A 14793-nucleotide genomic window follows, 5' to 3' on the forward strand; every position below is an offset into this window, starting at 1 on the left:
GGTGAACTAGAGCCCACGAGTCAGTTTTGGTCACCACTTGGCTTTGTATGGACCGTGAGCTCAGAATGGTTTTACATTTTTGAATGATTTTTAAAAATCAAGAGAAGAGGGCTTCCCTGGTGGCGCAGTGGTTGAGAATCCGCCTGCCGATGCAGGAGACACGGGTTCGTGCCCTGGTCCGGGAGGATCCCACATGCCGCGGAGCGGCTAAGCCCGTGAGCCATGGCCGCTGGGCCTGTGCGTCCGGAGCCTGTGCTCCGCAACGGGGGAGGCCACAACAGTGAGAGGCCCGCATACCGCAAAAAAAAAAAAAAAAAAAAAAAAAAAATCAAGAGAAGACTATTTCATGACACGTGAAAATTATATACAATTCAAATTCTGGAGTCCGTAAGTAAAGATTTATTGGAACACAGCCAAGCTCATTTGTTGATGTTTTGTCCACGGCTGCTTTAGTGCTACGGCTGTGTGACTTAGTGCTTGCGACAGAGACCATATGGCCGCAAAGACTAAATTTACTATCTGGTCCTTCACCTGGAGGGCTTGTAAAAACATGAATTGCTGGACCCCACCTCCAGGGTTTTTTTTTAAAAACTGAAGTATAGTTGATTCACAATATTATATTAGCTTCCGGTGTACAGCATTAGTGATTCAGTATTTTGCAGCTTATACTCCATTGTTACCTAATTATAAGATAATGGCTACAATTCCCTGTGCTGTACAATATATCCTTGTTGCTTATCTATTGTATACATAGTAGTTTGTATCTGTTAATCTCATACCCCCAACTTGCCCCTCCACTCTTCCCTCTCCCCCTTTGGTAACCACTACTGAGTTTTCTGTATCTGTGAGTCTGTTCTGTTTTGCATATACCTTCATCTGTATTATTTTTAGACTCCACATATAAGTGATTTCGTACAGTATTTGTCTGCTTTATTTCACTAAGCATAATATTCTTTAGGTCTGTCCATGTTGCTGCAGATGGTAGTATTTCATTCTTTTGTAAGGCTGAGTAGTATTCCATTGTGTGTGTGTGTGTGTGTGTGTGTGTGTGTGTGTGTGTGTGTATACACACACCTCACATCTTCCTTTTCCATTTGTCTGTTGATGGACACCTGGATGACTTCTATGTTTTGGGTGTAAATTATTATTTATTTTGTAAATAATACCGCTATAAACACAGGGGTGCATGTATCTTTTCTTTTTTTTTTTGCGGTACGCGGGCCTCTCGCTGCTGTGGCCTCTCCTGTCGCGGAGCACAGGCTCAGTGGCCACGGCTCACGGGCCCAGCTGCTCCGCGGCACGTGGGATCTTCCCAGACCGGGGCACGAACCTGTGTCCCCCGCATTGGCAGGCGGATTCTCAACCACTGCGCCACCAGGGAAGCCCGCATGTATCTTTTTGACTTAGTATTTTCATTTTCTTTGGATATATACCTAGAGTGGAATCACTGGGTCATGTAGTAGTTCTATTTTTAGTGTTTAGGGGAAGCTCATACTATTTTCCACAGTGGCTGCACCAACATTCCCACCAACAGTGTACAAGGGTTCTATTTTCTCCACATCCTCTCCAGAATTTATTATTTGTAGATGTTTGGATGATAGCCATTCTGACAAGTGTGAGGTGATACCTTGTTGTTTGGATCTGCATTTCTCTAATAATTAAGGATGTTGAGAGTCTTTTCATATGCCTGTTGGCCATCTGTATATGTTCTTTGGAAAAATGTCTGTTCAGGTCTTCTGTCCATTTTTTGATTGGGTTTTTTTTTATTGTTTTTTTTTTTTTTTTTTACACGGGCCTCTCACTGTCGTGGCCTCTCCCGTTGCGGAGCACAGGCTCCGGACACGCAAGCTCAGCGGCCACGGCTCACGGGCCCAGCCGCTCCGCGGCATGTGGGATCTTCCCGGACCGGGGCACGAACCCATGTCCCCTGCATCGGCAGGTGGACTCTCAACCACTGCGCCACCAGGGAAGCCCTGTTTTTATATTGAGTTGTATGTGAGGATTGAGAATTTGTATTTCCCATTTGATGCTGCTACTGCTGGTCCTGGGACCACCTTCTGAGACCCACTGGTCTGTAGCAGTGCTGCTCAAACTATAATATGCTTGGAAATCACTTGGGGAGCTTGTTAAAATGTAGGGTCTGATTCATCACGTCTGGGGTAGAGTCTGAGAGTCTGCATTTCTAACAGGCCCCTGGATAAAGTCACGTATCCAGTGTCCAAAACTGAAGCCCTTGGGCAAGTATGACTCGCATGGTCCTTTTTGCCTGGGATGCTGATAACAGCCAAAGGAGCCGGCTTCTTTTGAGATGGAGAAAAATTTATGTGAGTAGGTTGTGAGTGACTATTTGGGGAAATAAAATTAATTGGAGCTATAGGATGTTAAGCAAAGAAGTATGCTGGGGCTGTTTACAGTTAGTTTTCATTTTATGGGGCTATTTAACTGCATTTGCCACTTATATACATCTCTGAATAGGCAATAATAAAAATATTTTTATTTAACTAAATGTTTCTTTAATGTGATTGAGTTCACTCTCATTCCTGTGGCTTACATAAGGTTTTATATTACTTTATGTGAGCATCCTAATTGAGCCTTGAATTTGTTAATTGAAATTTCACTGGAATTTTATGTTTTGGGCATTAAGGAATATGGCTGAAAGGAATGTCTGCTTCTCGAAAGCCAGGGATGCTTTCAAAGTCCTGGCGCTCTGCTTGGTAGCTGCTTATTGATGGTTATATATCCTGAACTGAATTCAGGATCAGGGGCCAGACTGTTGCTGTGGGATGCGTGGGCCAGTGTTGATTTTATAGAAGGTACTGTGGAGGAAAAAATTTTGTCCATGTAATTTTATAATTTTATTTCGATGAAGTACCAAAAAAGTTAACATCCAGTGTGTTTGTGAGTGATTTATTCCCTTAGAAAAGGAGTCTTCCAAGTATCTACCAAAGTTACAAGAGATCTTTTGGGCTTTGCAAAAAACTGTTTGTGCCTGTTGATGGAAACAAGTTATGAGTGAGCTCTTCTTGTGGACCTGAAGCAGCCTCCTACTTAAAAACATTTTCAAAGTATGTTCTTCACATGTAAAGAATCTGGTGCTGCAGCACTAGTATCACCAACACCTCCTGGGTCTTGCCACTGTTAGTTAATTGACAGTTTAAATGTTCTATTTAAGGAAAAGATGAGAAGTCAGTTTTTTGTTTAATTTTACTTTTTGTATCTTTCATCAGAGAAAGGAAAATAATAAATAATTGTATGTATGTCACAGTTTTTTCAAGAAAGAACTAGAACCTATTACTTTTTTTTTTTTTTTTAAGCAAATGACATGTATTGGCCACATGGTTAAATTTTTTTTTTTGCGGTACGCGGGCCTCTCCCTGTTGTGGCCTCTCCCGTTGCGGAGCACAGGCTCCGGACGCGCAGGCTCAGCGGCCATGGCTCACGGGCCCAGCCTCTCCGCGGCACGTGGGATCTTCCCGGACCGGAGCACGAACCCGTGTCCCCTGCATCGGCAGGCGGACAGACTCTCAACCACTGCGCCACCAGGGAAGCCCTGGTTAAATTTTCATACAGGATTTAAAGACAACTTTCGAATATTAATTTGTGGAGGGTAATGGGAGATAGGGACAATTTATGATTCTTGGCAACTCTGAATTTCAGTGGGTTGGTTGAGACTACAGTTAGTTTTAAGTGTTGTGTATGCCTGGAGGGAAATTTTCTTTAGAAATTCAAACAGAATTTACAGGCCATCTTTCTCTTGTTCAAAGATGACAGATCATTTTCACAGTTAGCATATTTATGCAATCAAAATTATTGAGCATGATGTTAACTAATTTTCTTTAACAAAATAATTGTACTGTTGCCCTGTTGTCGGGGATTTAAGCTTTTTCAGAGCTGGAAATTTGTGCCCAAGGACTCGCTGAACAACTGTTTACTTACTGGCTTGTGTGGCTTACGTTTACCTCTAAGCAAGTAATGTGTTACTGCATGGTGGGTAGGAGTGTTTTCAAATGATCATCAGTTTCCTAAATCATTTGAAATCATCTCTCTGTTTTAAGAAGATAAGGCTCAGGTCTAGAGGGAGAGTTACAGGGAGGCAGTTTTTGGTTCTGTGTAGGAAGACATTTCATAATTCTTTAGGGCTGTTCAAAATAGAATGGGCTTGTCTCGTTAGGTAGTGACATTCCCTACAATTAGAAGTGTTCCTACCTGCCAGAGAATCTGTGGGTGGGATTCCTCTGTTAGGTGAGAAATTAGTCTTATTGGTTCCTAAGGTTTTTTTCCTCATCTCAAGATTGCTTATTTCTATAATCTCATAAAATTGCTGCTTCCCATCTGTTGAAATGTCAGAGGAGGCTTTATGACTTCGTTGGCAACTTATTTCAGAGCACCACGGTAGACACGTAGCTTTCACTGTGATAATGTCAGCCATTGCTCGTCTCACAGGTGTGGCGGGGAGGAAAGGGCCCAACATTTCCTGGGCCTGCGCTTGACTCTATGTTATAACAGATGCCACTGTCCACTGCCCCAGCTGGAGCTTTTACATCACAGACTCAGTGCAGGTCCCGAGTACAGGTTGGTGCGGGGGTGGATCTCCTCCCCACTACCCCTTGGGCGACCAACTTGTAAATCTTGGAAGTCACTTAACATCTCTGAGCTTCATTTTTCTTTCACCTTACAGGTTATATGTATATTTTAAAGGATGTAAAAGAGAACATGTGTAGGTATGTTTTGCTGAAAGCTTGCTTTCGGTTTTAAGGATTGTTGGATTCGCTGGCAAAATAAGCACTCATCTCACACAAAGAAACAGCTTTAATCAGCTCTTTAGTGAAAGGTGATTTAACTTAATTTTAATATACAGTCATTAGAAGGAAAGGAATAAGATTATTAGGGAAATGTAACAAGGTATACATCACCGAATTGGGCCGACCCCTACTTCCAGATCCAAACAGCAGCTGGGAAGTCCCGAGTGACAGCTCTCTGGAGCCCCAGTTGGGAAGGATCCTGGGCTGTGTGTCCACCCCACAGATGAGACTTCAGAATGGAGTCCTGGGGGCTTTCCATTATAATTCCAGGCAGCAAACTAATATTATCGGTTTGTATGCAAAAACGCAGCTCTGGTTCATTTGTAACAATGCTGTTAATTTCGCCAGGTGAGTCACAAGATTTTCCAGACCCTGGGGGACTAGCCAGGTCCCCAGGGCTCAAGAAATTCTAAGAGGGCTTCCCTGGTGGCGCAGTGGTTGAGAATCCGCCTGCCGATGCAGGGGACGCGGGTTCGTGCCCTGGTCTGGGAAGATCCCACGTGCCGCGGAGCGGCTGGGCCCGTTTGCCATGGCCGCTGAGCCTGCGCGTCCGCAGCCTGTGCTCCGCAATGGGAGAGGCCACAACAGTGAGAGGCCCGCATACCGCAAAAAAAAAAAAAAAAATTCTAAGACCCACTCCCTTTCTTATGGTAAGTGCCGCTTGACTTGCTAGCAGCAGTTGTTAGGTGTGCAAGCGGGCCCTGCAGTCCAGGCAGGGTCACAGGCCGGGCAGAGGCCTGTGTCTGCCTCTGAAGCCTGAACAAGACTACTTTAGTAATTTTCCCAACAAGGTAGTAGGATATGTATGTTCAAACTTTTTTTTAAAAATGAGGCAAACAACTTGTTTTTCAATCTTTGCTGCATAGGACGGGGCTCTTCTCCCCATTTTATGGGAAGGCTGGCCTTTCCCAGGATGAGATACTGACATCCCTTCACCCATCCACTGAGTACGACCAGGCTTTCACGTCGAGCAGCACGAATGTTTTTCTGTTGCATATGATTCGGGCATCAGTTTAATGCGCATCTCGGTTATTCCAAACGGGACCTACTCTCCTGCCTGGGGGCCCTGGGTTTTAGTATACTTTTGGGTTTTCCCAGCCTCTCAGTTTCTAGCCCAACTTCTTACCAATACCTCACTCACCTTGTTATCTTTTAATTACAGTATCCCATTCTCTTAATGTTTTAAAATTTTTTCATTGCGGTAAAATACACATAACATAAAATTCACCATCTTGACCATTTTTAAGTGTACTCTTCAGTAGTGTTAAGTACATTCACATTGTCATGCACCCGAACTCTAGAACTCTTTTCATCTTGCAAAACTGAAACTCTATCCGCATTAAACAGCAGTGCTCCATTTCCCCCTCCCTCCAGCCTCTGGCAACCACCATTCTATTTTCTGTCTCTATGAATGTGACTAATCTAGACATCTCATACAAGTGAAGTCACACAGTATTTGCCTTTCAACACCTGGCTTATTTAACTTAGAATAATGTCCTCAAGGTTCATCCATGTTGCAGACTATGTCAAAATTTCCTTCCTTTTTTTTTCATTCCCAATCGCTAAATGCTTTATTTTATTTTATTTTTAAACATCTTTATTGGAGTATAACTGCTTTACAATCGTGTGTTAGTTTCTGCTTTATAACAGAGTGAATCAGCTGTACATATACATATATCCCCATATCCCCTCCCTCTTGCGTCTCCCTCCCTCCCTCCCTATCCCACCCCTCTAGGTGGTCACAAAGCACCGAGCTGATCTCCCTGTGCTATGCAGCTGCTTCCCACTAGCTATCTATTTTACATTTGGTAGTGTGTATATGTCCATGCCACTCTCTCACTTCGTCCCAGCTTACCCTTCCCCCTCCCCATATCCTCAAGTCCATTCTCTAGTAGGCCTGCATGTTTATTCCCATCTTGCCCCTAGGTTCTTCATGACCGTTTTTTTTTTTTAAGATTCCATATATATGTGCTAGCATACGGTATTTGTTTTTCTCTTTCTGACTTATTTCACTCTGTATGACAGTCTCTAGGTCCACCTACCTGACTGCAAATAACTCAATTTCTTTTCTTTTTATGGCTGAGTAATATTCCATTGTATATATGTGCCACATCTTCTTTATCCGTTCATCTTTTGATGGACACTTAGGTTGCTTCCTTGTCCTGGCTATTGTAAATAGAGCTGCAGTGAACATTGTGGTACATGACTCTTTTTGAATTATGGTTTTCTCAGGGTATATGCCCAGTAGTGGGATTGCTGGATCCTATGGTAGCTCTATTTTTAGTTTTTAAAGGAACCTTCATACTGCTGTCCATAGTGGCTGTATCAATTTACATTCCCAGCAACAGTGCAACAGGGTTCCCTTTTCTCCACACCCTCTCCAGCATTTATTGTTTGTAGGTTTTTTTTTTTTTTCGGTATGCGGGCCTCTCACTGTTGTGACCTCTCCTGTTGCGGAGCACAGGCTCCGGACGTGCTGGCTCAGCGGCCATGGCTCACGGGCCTAACCGCTCTGCGGCATGTGGGATCTTCCCGGACTGGGGCATGAACCCGTGTCCCCTGCATCGGCAGGCGGACTCTCAACCACTGCCACACCAGGGAAGCCCTGTTTGTAGGTTTTTTGATGATGGCCATTCTGACTGGTGTGAGATGATATCTCCTTGTAGTTTTGATGGGCATTTCTCTAATGATTAATGATGTTGAGCATCCTTTCATGTGTTTGTTGGCAATCTGTATATCTTCTTTGGAGAAATGTCTATTTAGATCTTCTGGGCATTTTTGGATTGGGTTGTTTGTTTTTTTGATATTGAGCTGCATGAGCTGCTTCTAAATTTTGGAGCTTAATCCTTTGTCCGTTGCTTCATTTGCAAATATTTTCTCCCATTCTGAGGGTCGTCTTTTCATCTTGTTTATGGTTTCCTTTGCTGTGCAAAAGCTTTTAAGTTTCATTAGATCCCATTTGTTTATTTTTGTTTTTATTTCTCTAGGAGGTGGGTCAAAAAAGATCCTGCTGTGATTTATGTCATAGAGTGTTCTGCCTGTGTTTTCTTCTAAGAGTTTAATACTGTCTGACCTTACATTCAGGTGTTTAATCCATTTTGAGTTTATTTTTGTGTATGGTGTTAGGGAGTGTTCCAATTTCATACTTTTACATGTAGCTGTCCAGTTTTCCCAGCACCACTTACTGAAGAGACTGTCTTTTCTCCATTGTATATCCTTGCCTTCTTTGTCATAGATTAGTTGACCATAGGTGTGTGGGCTTATCTCTGGGCTTTCTATCCTGTTCCATTGATCTATATTTCTGTTTTTGTACCAGTACCATATTGTCTTGATTCATGTAGCTTTGTAGTACAGTCTGAAGTCAGGGAGCCTGATTCCTCCAGCTCCATGTTTCTTTTTCAAGATTGCTTTGGTTATTCAGGGTCTTTTAGTTTCCATACAAATTGTGAAATTTTTTGTTCTAGTTCTGTGAAAAATGCCAGTGGTAGTTTGATAGGGATTGCATTGAATCTGTAGATTGCTTTGGGTAGTATAGTCATTTTCACAATGTTGATTCTTCCAATCCAAGTACATGGTATATCTCTCCATCTATGTGTATCATCTTTAATTTCTTTCATCAGTGTCTTATAGTTTTCTGCATACGGGTCTTTTATCTCCCTAGGTAGTTTTATTCCTAGGTATTTTATTCTTTCTGTTGCAGTGGCAAATGGAAGTGTTTCCTTAATTTCTCTTTCAGAGTTTTCATCATTAGTGTATAGGAATGCAAAAGATTTCTGTGCATTAATTTTGTATCCTGCTACTTTACCAAATTCATTGATTAGCTCTAGTAGTTTTCTGGTAGCATCTTTAGGATTCTCTGTGTATAGTGCCATGTCATCTGCAAACAGTGACAGCTTTACTTCTTCTTTTCCAATTTGGATTTCTTTTTTTTTTTCTCAGATTGCTGTGGCTAAAACTTCCAAAACTATGTTGCATAATAGTGGTGAGAGTGAACATCCTTGTCTTGTTCCTGATCTTAGTGGAAATGGTTTCAGTTTTGCACCATTGAGGACGATGTTGTCTGTGGGTTTGTCATATATGACCTTTATTATGTTGAGGTAAGTTCCCTCTATGCCTACTTTCTGGAGGGTTTTTATCATAAATGGGTGTTGGATTTTGTCAAAAGCTTTCTCTGCATCTATTGAGATTATCATGTGGTTTTTCTCCTTCAATTTGTTAGTATGGTGTATCACATTGATTGATTTGTGTATACTGAAGATTCCTTGCGTCCCTGGGATAAACCCCACTTGATCATGGTGTATGATCCTTTTAATGTGCTGTTGGATTCTGTTTGCTAGTATTTTGTTGATAATTTTTTGCATCTGTGTTCATCAGTGATATTGGCCTGTAGTTTTCTTTCTTTGTGACGTCTTTGTCTGGTTTTGGTATCAGGGTGATGGTGGCCTCGTAGAATGAGTTTGGGAATGTTCTTTCCTCTGCTATATTTTGGAAGAGTTTGAGAAGGATAGGTGTTAGCTCTTCTCTAAATGTTTGATAAAATTCACCTGTGAAGCCATCTGTGCTGGGCTTTGTTTGTTGGAAGATTTTTAATCATAGTCTGAATTTCAGTGCTTGTGATTGGTCTGTTTGTATTTTCTATTTCTCCCTGGTTCAGTCTCGGAACGTTGTGCTTTTCTAATAATTTGTCCGTTTCTTCCAGCTTGTCCATTTTATTGGCATAGAGTTGCTTGTAGTAATCTCTCATGGTCCTTTGTATTTCTGCAGTGTCAGTTGTTACTTCTTTTCCATTTCTAATTCTGTTGATGTGAATCTTCTCCCTTTTTTTCTTGATGAGTCTGGCTAATGGTTTATCAATTTTGTTTATCTTCTCAAAGAACCAGCTTTTAGTTTATTGATCTTTGCTATAGTTTCCTTCATTTCTTTTTCATTTATTTCTGATCTGATCTTTCTTTCTTTCTGATCTGATTTCTTTCTGATCTTTATTTCTTTCTGATCTGATTTTATTTCTTTCCTTCTGCTAACTTTGGGGTTTTTTTGTTCTTCTTTCTCTAATTGCTTTAGGTGTAAGGTTAGGTTGTTTATTTGAGATGTTTCTTGTTGCTTAAGGTAGCTTTGTATTGCTATATACTTCCCTCTTACACCTGCTTTTGCTGCATCCCATAGGTTTTGGGTTGTCTTATTTTCATTGTCATTTGTTTCTAGGTAGTTTTTTATTTCCTCTTTGATTTCTTCAGTGATCTCTTGGTTATTAAGTAATATATTGTTTAGCCTCCATGTGTTTGTATTTTTTACAGATTTTTTTCCTGTAATTGATATCTAGTCTCATAGCATTGTGGTTGGAAAAGATACTTGATATGATTTCAATTTTCTTAAATTTACCAAGGCTTGATTTCTGATCCAAGATATGATCTATCCTGGAGAATTTTCCATGAGCACTTGAGAAGAAAGTGTATTTGTTGTTTTTGGATGGAATGTCCTATAAATATCAATTAAGTCCATCTTGTTTAATGTATCATTTAAAGCTTGTGTTTCCTTATTTATCTTCATTTTGGATGATCTGTCCATTGGTGAAAGTGGGGTGTTAAAGTCCACTACTATGATTGTGTTACTGTTGATTTCCTCTTTTATGGCTGTTAGTATTTGCCTTATGTATTGAGATGCTCCTATGTTGGGTGCATAAATATTTACAATTGTTATATCCTCTTCTTGGATTGATCCCTTGATCATTATGTAGTGTCCTTCTTTGTGTCTTGTAATAGTCTTTGTTTTAAAGTCTATTTTGTCTGATATGAGAATTGCTACTCCTGCTTTCTTTTGATTTCCATGTGCATGGAATATCTTTTTCTATCCCCTCACTTTCAGTCTGTATGTGTCCCTGGGTCTGAAGTGGGTTTCTTGTAGACAGCATATATACAGGTCTTGTTTTTGTATCCATTCATCCAGTCTATGTCTTTTGGTTGGAGCATTTAATCCATTTACATTCAAGGTAGTTATTGATATGTATGTTCCTATTACCATTTTCTTAATTGTTTTGGGTTTGTTATTGTAGGTCTTTTCCTTCTCTTGTGTTTCCTGCCTAGAGAAGTTCCTTTAGCATTTGTTGTAAAGCTGGTTTGCCGGTGTTGAATTCTCTTAGCTCTTGCTTGTCTGTAACAGTTTTAATTTCTCTGTTGAATGTGAGTGAGATCCTTTCTGGGTAGAGTAATCTTGGCTGTAGGTTTTTATGCTTCATCACTTTCAATATGTCCTCCCACTCCCTTCTGGCTTGCAGAGTTTCTGCTGAAAGATCAGCTGTTAACCTTATGGGGATTCCCTTGTATGTTATTTGTTTTTTCTTTGCTGCTTTTAATATGTTTTCTTTGTATTTAATTTTTGATAGTTTGATTAATATGTGTCTTGGCGTGTTTCTCCTTGGATTTATCCTGTATGGGACTCTGTGATTCCTGGACTTGATTAACTATTTCCTTTCCCATATTAGGGAATTTTTCTACTATAATCTCTTCAAATATTTTCTCAGTTCCTTTCTTTTACTCTTCTTCTTCTGGGACCCCTATAATTTGAATGTTGGTGCATTTAATGTTCTCCCAGAGGTCTCTGAGACTGTCCTCAGTTCTTTTCATTTTTTTTTCTTTATTCTGCTCTGAAGTAGTTATTTTCACTATTTTGTCTTCCAGGTCACTTATCCGTTTTTCTGCCTAGTTATTCTGCTATTGATCCCTTCTAGAGAATTTTTAATTTCATATATTGTGTTGTTCATCGCTGTTTGTTTGCTCTTTAGTTCTTCTAGGTCCTTGTTAAAAGTTTCTTGTATTTTCTCCATTCTGTTTCCAAGATTTTGGATCATCTTTACTATCATTACTCTGAATTCTTTTTCAGGCAGACTGCCTATTTCCTCGTCATTTGTTAGGTCTGGTGGGTTTTTACCTTGCTCCTTCATCTGCTGTCTGTTTCTCTGTTTTCTCATTTTGCTTAACTTACTGTGTTTGGGGTCTCCTTTTTGCAGGCTGCAGGTTCGTAGTTCCCATTGTTTTTGGTGTCTGCCCCCAGTGGCTAAGGTTGGTTCAGTGGGTTGTGTAGGCTTTCTGGTGGAGGGAACTAGTGCCTCTGTTCTGGTGGATGAGGCTGGATCTTGTCTTTCTGGTGGGCAGTTCCATGTCTGGTGGTGTATTTTGGGGTGTCTGTGGCCTTATTATGATTTTAGGCAGCCTCTCTGCTAATGGTTGGGGTTGTGTTCTTGTCTTGCTAGTTGTTTGGCATAGGGTGTCCAGTACTGGAGCTTGCTGGTCGTTGAGTGGAGCTGGGTCTTGGTGTTGAGATGGAGATCTCTGGGAGGTTTTCGCCATTTGCTACTACGTGGAGCTGGGAGGTCTCTAGTGGGCCAATGTCCTGAACTTGGCTCTCCCACCTCAGAGGCACAGCCCTGACGCCTGGCTGGAGCACCAAGAGCCTGTCATCCACACGGCTCAGAATAAAAGAGAGAAAGAAAAGAAAGAAAGAAGATAAAATAAAATAAAAAGTTATTAATATAAAAAATAAAAAATAATTATTAAAATTTTTTAAAAAGTAATTTAAAAAAAGAGAAAGAAGGAAAGAAGAGAGCAACCAAACCAATAAACAAATCCACCAGTGATAACCAGCGCTAAAAAGTATATTTAAAAAAAAACAAAGGACAGACAGAACTCAGGATAAATGGTAAAAGCAAAGCTATACAGACCAAATCACACACAGAAGCATACACATACACACTCACAAAAAGAGAAAAAGGGAAAAAAATGTATATTATTGCTCCCAAAGACCACCACCTCAATTTGGGATATTCTTTGTCTGTTCAGGTTTTCCACAGATGCAGGTACATCAAGTTGATTTTGGAGATTTAATCCGCTGCTCCAGAGGCTGCTGGGAGAGATTTCACTTTCTCTTCTTTGTTTGCCCAGCTCCTGGGGTTCAGCTTTGGATTTGGCCCCGCCTCTGCGTGTGGGTCCCCTGAGGGCGTCTGTTCTTCACTCAGACAGGATGGGGTTAAAGGAGCAGCCGATTCAGGGGTTCTGGCTCACTCAGGCTGGGGGGAGGGAGGGGCACGGATGCGGGGGAAACCTGCGGCGGCAGAGGCCAGCGTGACGTTGCACCAGCCTGAGGCGCACCGTGTGTTCTCCTGGGGAAGCTGTCCCTGGGTCATGGGACCCTGGCAGTGGCGGGCTGCACAGGCTCCTGGGAGGGGAGGTGTGGACAGTGACCTGTGCTTGCACACAGGCTTCTTGGTGGCAGCAACAGCAGCCTTAGCGTCTCATGCCCATCTCTGGGGTCCACGCTGATAGCTGCGGCTCGCGCCCGTCTCTGGAGCTCGTTTAGGCGGCGCTTTGAACCCCCTCTCCTCGTGCACCCGAAACAATGGTCTCTTGCCTCTTCGGCAGCTCTAGACTTTTTCTCGGACTCCCTCCCGGCCAGCCGTGGCGCACCAGCCCCTTCAGGCTGCGTTCACGCCGACAACCCCAGTCCTCTCCCTGGGATCCACCTCCAAAGCCGAGCCTCAGCTCCCAACCCCCGCCCTTCCCGGCGGGTGAGCAGACAAGCCTCTCGGGCTGGTGAGTGCTGGTCGGCACCGATCCTCTGCAGGAATCTCTCCGCTGTGCCCTCCGCACCCCTGTGGCTGCGCTCTCCTCCCTGGCTCTGAAGCTTCCCCTCTGCCCCCGCAGTCTCCACCCAGGAAGGGGCTTCCTAGTGTGTGGAAACCTTTCCTCCTTCACGGCTCCCTCCCACTGGTGCAGGTCCCGTGCCTATTCTTTTGTCTCTGTTTTTTCTTTTTTCTTTTGCCCTACCCAGGTATGTGGGGAGTTTCTTGCCTTTTGGGAGGTCTGAGGTCTTCTGCCAGCGTTCAGTAGGTGTTCTGTAGGAGTTGTTCCACATGTAGATGTATTGCTGATGTGTTTGTGGGGAGGAAGGTGATCTCCGTGTCTTTACTCTTCTACCATCTTGAAGCTCCTTTTTCCTTCCTTTTTGAGCCTGATGATATTCCATTGTATGTATACACACTTTTTTAATCTGTTCACCCATTGATGGACACTTGAGTTGCTTCCACCTTTTGACTATTGTGAATAATGCTGTAGTAAACATGAGTATGCAAATATCTCTTTGAGACCCTACTTTCAATTCTTTTAGACACATACCCAGAAGTGGAATTGCTGTGTCATATGTTAACTCTATTTTTAATTTCCTGAGGAACTGCTACACTCTTTTCCATAGCAGGTGTTCCATTTTATTTTCCCATCAACAGTGCACAAGGGTTCCAATTTCTCCACATCCTTGTCAACAGTTATTTTCTGTTTTGACAGTAGCCATCCTGATGAGTGTGAGGTGATATCTCATGGGTTCGATTTTCATTTCCCTCATGACTAGTGATGTTGAGCATCTTTTTGTATGCTTTTTGGCCATTTGTTTATCTTCTTTGGAGAAAAGTCTATTCAAATCCTTTGCCCATTTTTTAATTGGATTGTTTGGTTTTTTGTTGTTGAGTTATAGGAGTTCTTTAGATATTCTGGATATCAACCCCATATCAGCTATATGATTTGCAAATATTTTCTCCCATTCTGTAGGTTATCTTTTCACTTTATTGGTTGTGTTCTTTGATGCACAGAAGTTTTAAATTTTAATGTATTACAAGTTATATACGCTGTTGCCTTGCTTTTGGTGTCATATTCAAGAAATTCTTGCTAAGACCAATATCATGAAGCTATCTCCCATGTTGTCCTCTGTTTTATAGTTTTAGGTCTTAGGTTTATGTCTTTGATCTATTTCAAATCAATTTTTGTATCTGGTTTAAGGTAAGGGTCCAAATTCATTATTTAGCCTGTGGATATCCAGTTTTCCCAGCACCATTTGTTGAAGACATGGCCTTTCCCCCATCAAATGGTCTTGTACTCTTGTCAGAAATCATTTGAGCATATATGCAAGGGTTTATTTCTGGACTCTACATTCTGTTATGTTGACCTATATG

General features: G+C 41.8%; 1 protein-coding gene across 10 annotated transcripts in view; it reads left to right on the forward strand.

Moving 5' to 3' along the window:
- Window positions 1-14793, forward strand: part of MTUS2 (microtubule associated scaffold protein 2) — a 499652-nt gene that overhangs the window by 90046 nt on the left and 394813 nt on the right. Inside the window, exons 1-2 of one of the 10 annotated variants that reach the window (XM_067016456.1) lie at window positions 2190-2324; window positions 8742-8899. The exons of 7 other annotated variants lie outside the window; for them this stretch is intronic. The gene's annotated coding sequence lies outside the window, so the exon portion shown is untranslated. Of the gene's footprint in view, window positions 1-2189; window positions 2325-8741; window positions 8900-14793 lie in introns of those variants that run through there. 2 more of the 10 variants (XM_067016453.1, XM_067016455.1) reach the window with 2 other exon arrangements.

Source organism: Kogia breviceps, chromosome 16 (genome assembly GCF_026419965.1).
Source record: "Kogia breviceps isolate mKogBre1 chromosome 16, mKogBre1 haplotype 1, whole genome shotgun sequence".
Lineage (NCBI taxonomy): Eukaryota > Metazoa > Chordata > Mammalia > Artiodactyla > Physeteridae > Kogia > Kogia breviceps.